This window comes from Colobus angolensis, unplaced genomic scaffold, assembly GCF_000951035.1.
Source record: "Colobus angolensis palliatus isolate OR3802 unplaced genomic scaffold, Cang.pa_1.0 Scaffold142, whole genome shotgun sequence".
Lineage (NCBI taxonomy): Eukaryota > Metazoa > Chordata > Mammalia > Primates > Cercopithecidae > Colobus > Colobus angolensis.
The window spans coordinates 5563295-5568591 of NW_012114511.1; positions in this window are offsets into that span (position 1 = coordinate 5563295).

The window sequence follows — 5297 nt, forward strand, 5'->3', positions numbered from 1 at the left end:
AAAAAAAAAAAAGAAAAAAGAGAAATGCCACACATTCAAGAGGTGACTCACACCTGTAATCCCACCCCTTTGGGAGGCCAAGGCAGGTGGATCACTTGAGGTCAGGAGTTCAAGTCTAGCCTGGCTAACATGGTGAAACCTTGTCTTTACTAAAAATACAAAAAAATTAGCCAGGCATGCTGGCGTACACCTGTAATCCCAGCTACTTGGGAGACTGAGACAGGAGAATTGCTTGAACCCGGGAGGCAGAGGTTGCAGCGAGCCAATATCATACCATTGCACTCCAGCCTGGGTTACAGAAAGTGACTCTGTCTCAAATAAATAAATAAATAAAAATTTAAAAAATAAAAACTAAGCTCCATTCTAGAGCTTTTCTTAGTATTATTAGGAAAGAGAAAGCCTTTTGTCTGCTGAGACTTTTCATGGTGAGAATGAAATTCTGACACCATCAGAGGGATTATCTGAGAATGAAGACATGCAAAGAAAAGAGCTGAGAAAGAGAGAAAGAGGGGAGAATCCTGGTGACAGTGTTTGAATGCCTGGATCCAGCTATACCTGAAAATCAGATTCATCCCTGAATTTTTGGCTTCATGAGCCAATACATTATCTCTCCCTCTTTCTTTAAGCTGATTTGAATAGTGCTTCAGAACTTGCAGTGGAGAAATTCCTGACTAGCAAATTGGAATTTGAAAACATAGATCAGACAAAGAAGAGCCAGAACGGCCGGGTGCACTGGTTCATGCCTGTAATCCCAGCACTTTGAGAGGCTGAGGTGGGTAGGTCACTTGAGCCCAGGAGTTCAAGACAAGCCTGGGCAACATGGTGAAACCTGTCTCTACAAAAAAAAAAAAAAAAAAAAACAAACCCACCCCCACACACACACACAAATTAGCTGGGCATGGTGGTGTGCACTTGTAGTCCCAGCTACTTGGGGGAGGAGAAATTGAAATGAACCAGAGGCCAACTCTCAGTGAACTTCTCCAGTGCTTTAAATCTCTCTATACTTGTCGAGGGAGAATTCTGATAGTATTTGCAATCGAACCTGGGAGTGCCACAATTATATTGTTTAATTGGTGCAGTACACTTTCATTCGATAGGGTTACTGAGGGCCTGTGCATGCCATGTACCAGCAAGTGGACAGGCTTTCTCATTTTCAGGAGGGGTTGCTTCTAGTCCCTGGTCAGCCCTTCTTCACCCTTTGGGGCTACACCGTTGCCTTCTGACCCAGCCTGAATACAGCTGCCAAGTGATTCTTCCCAAACACTGCATTCCATTCTCATTTCCCACTTCAAGGAACTTCAGTGGTTCCCTAAGTTTTCATATTGAATCTATTCTCATCTGCTCAGTCCTTAATACTAATACTAATAGTAAACTAATACTAATAATAAAAACTAAGTTTAAGGCATTTACAATGGGCCAGGCACCATGCTTACATTTCATAGGTTTCTTAGTTCATCTTCAAAATGACACTATAAAGCAGATAGCAATCTTATTCCTATATTTTTTGGACGAGGAGACCAATGCATGGAGAGATTAAGTAACTCATTCAAAGTCACATGGTCAATATGTGGTGATGGAGTCCAAATGCAATCCTGTCCCTCTGGATCCAGACTCCATGCTCCTCCCAGAAGATTCTATTGTCTCAAAAGCTCTGCCACAGTCGGCTCCATCTCTATCTTATTTCCCACAACTCCCCAATTTCCACAGTTCAGTTAGGCTGGTCTTACAGCTATGCCCACTATTATCTAATTTCATTGTCTTTGCTTTTTTTGTTTAACCATGCATCCATTCATTCAACAAAGCATGGCTGATCTTACAATATGCTGATAATTTCATCATTATCTTTGCTCATTCATTCATTCATTCATCTAGCCAGTAAATATTTACTGAGCCCCTGCCCCAGGTGCTCAGATCACTGCCCTGACCCAGAATGCTCTCTTCACCTACCACCTCTCCAAATCCTATCTTTTTTTGTTTTTGTTTTTGTTCTTTTTTTGTTTTGTTTTGTTTTTCTGCGATGGAGTCTCGCTCTGTTGCCCAGGCTGGAGTGCAGTGGCACAATCTTGGCTCACTGCAACCTCCGCCTCCTGGGTTCAAGCGATTCTTCTGCCTCAGCCTCCTGAGCAGCTGGGATTACAGGCATGCGCCATAATGCCCGACTAATTTTTGTACTTTTAGTAGAGATGGGGTTTCACCATGTTGGCTAGGCTGGTCTCAAACTCCTGACCTCAAGTGATCCACCCACCTCGGCCTTCCAAAGTGCTGGGATTACAGGCGTGAGCCACTGTGCCTGGCCAATCCTGCCTATCTTTCAAGGCTCTGCTCCAAACCCTTCCTTTCATGTATCCCACCTTAGCCAATGCAGCTAGCATGGCCCCTCTTTCCATGAATGCTGCAGGCACGGAAGGACATGACATAGTTTATTCAATTTCACAGCAGCCTGGCAAGGTCTCACACTGTCTTATCTTCCCATCGGAAATCGGATGCCTGACCAAGCCAGGGCACATACTCCTTCTGTATCCATTAGTCTTGAGCGTACATTAGGCATCCAAGAAACATTCTTTCATCCAATTGTTCAGAGAACAAGTGTGGTCCAATAAAAATACAATGGTTTAAAAAATGGCCCTTTACAAAACATTATGAATCTGGGTTCTCTTTCTTTGCCCTGGAATTCACCTAAAGTTTATGATAGTCTTGTGAGGTAGATATTATCATCTCTATTTTACAGATTAGGCAGAGACTCAAAGAAGGTGAGTAACATGGCCAAGTTCACAAAATGGATAAATCTCAGAACACAGGCTCCCAATCACTGCACCACATTGCCTCCACAGTCCTTGGACAGTTCTCCTGAATGAATAAATACTGAAAATTCATTGTAACTTCTGTGACTAATGGACTTTCACAGTAAATATGCTTGGCCAGGACTTTGTACCCTGACATTTTTCTTTTATTTCCAGGAATGGAAACCCACACTGCTGTTGTGAAGAAACCTGATGAAACTCCAGCAACTTCTACCTCTGGCCTGCTGCTTAGTCCTGGGACCTGAGGTCAAAATCATAGAAAAGAGCCATGTGAGATGCGTTCCTTGGCCTCATCTCTGTTCTTGAATGCTGTCAGCAACACTCCCCGAGTTTTTACCCACATGTTAACACTTTCCTCAGCATGGATATGGAGGTGGGGGTGAGGAATGTTCTATTTTTCCTTTGATGGTTATGCCCTCACCCTACCAACTAAGTAAAAGGGGAGTAGTGGTCAGGGACCTTACTGAGAATGTGTCCTAGCATCTTTTCTCCCCCAGCACAGCCTCCATATGACCCAGCTGCCATGAGAAGCTCGCCTCGCTTCTAAGGGAATTACCCCTACCTTCCACTCCATCCTCACCTTGCCCTGCCCAGATTAGAGGCACAGAGGCATGTACCACAGGCCTGAAAAACCGTCCAGCCAAAAAGCCTGACTGTCTTGATGAGTCCTATCAGGGTGTAGTTATGGACATGCCTATTTCTGCTCTTCCCTCGGCATTAGTTCTCTGCAAAGGGTGGCTCTTGCCTTCGGATGGTCCAAAGATAGTTTGGGGTGTGCATGGATGACCTTCACTCTTTAGAGTCGAACAGACAATACTGCTCTTCTCCAACAGCCTCTGAAGGACACCACCTACTGCCTGTTTCTGAGATGTTTGCTGCCCCAGAGTCTCCCACCTGCTTCTTCCTCCCTCTCAGTCCTCCCTTTTGTAGACTCTCAGCCTCCCTTCTCTTAATACTCTTTGCACCCTTTCCTGGGTCTCTATTTACCCTACCTTCCCTTTCAGCAACCCCTACCCAAACCACTGCCAACTTCTCCTTTCTTTCCAATCCCTCCTCCCTTCCCAGCACTTTCACCTTCTATTGAATCTCTCAAGCCTCATTCTGGTGCAACTCCTCCCCTCACCCTCTATCCCTGCCCTTCTCAGATCTGCCAAACACCTCAGGCCTGGCTGCCTCTGTCCTGTTCCCACCAAACCTCCTGGCCATGCTTCTGTGCTCCTTGGGACCTGGGCTCACATTTTCAATCTCTTCTCTCCTATTAGTACAGTTCTGTCTAGAGCCATGATTCTTCTCTACCTTTCACAGCTGTCTTCTTTCCCACTTACATGCGTTTATTTTTTTAAGTATGAAAGTAAAAAAAGTGCCACTTAAATACAATGATTAAGTCATAATAAACAGTACAAGTTGTACTTGAATGTGAGACATACCACCCATACACGTTTGATCTTCAAGGACCACATCGCAATCAATCTGCCCATGGCCCATTGCCTGACACTAAAAGATACTTACAAGAAGTTGATTATAAACTAATTTCTTGGTCTAAGATCCTACACTCTGAGAGGGAAGGTTTCAATATATATGAAACCTTCTTGGCAGTGCAGGGATGAGGAGAGTAAAACTGAAATGAAAGTCAGCAAGTAGTGAAGGTGTGAAATAGGCAGTGACTCTCACACTGAGACCTCCTGGATGTTAAATTTTCATTTTGAAGCTGATGGTCTATCTGGGGAGCCTAGAGAGTAGCAAAGGTTGTAGGCATATCATTATATTAGAGTGGTGCAAAAGTAATTGCTGTTTTTGCCATTAAAAAAATGCAAAAACCACAATTACTTTTGCACCAACCTAATAGCAAGCAAGTGGGGGAATGTGGAGAGAAAATCAATTTCTAAAATGAGAAATAAAAATTTGTTTGCAAGTAGGACTTGCAAGCTGGTTCTAGGCCTCGCTCTGGGAGCTTTTCGGTAACTTCTCTTCCTGTTGGAATGAAGAAGGAAACCTTCAGGACAGAAGGTTCTGTCCCCCTTCCCCCTCCTATTGTGAATGAAGTCTCATTACACTCTAAAGTACTGGCGGGACTACTTGTTGCAAGGATTATGGGGAAAAGTAGCCAGAGAGCAATCCAGTTATCAGCCTCAGCCCCATTCCTCTGAGGTACAGCTCGGGAAGTAAGCCTCCAAACCAAGATGGGTCTGGACCAACAAGACACGAGGAGGCAGCAGCCCACAGCCAACCCCTCATGCCACGCACTGAGCAGGGTCCCATATGGACTCTGGTCTTGTCTCCCAGACGCCTGAACTAGCGGAGTTGGGGTATCGGGTGGAATCTCGGAGAACCTATCCAACCTGAGTGGGACGCCTGGGGGAGTCCCAAGTATCCATCGCAGATGGGAGGCCCGCGTTGGGAAGCCACGGGGTGACCTCACGTCCCGGTGGCGCCGACTGCAGCACAGCGCTTCCGGCGGCACTTGGAGGCTGAGCAGTTGGAGGCGGGGCTCGTGCT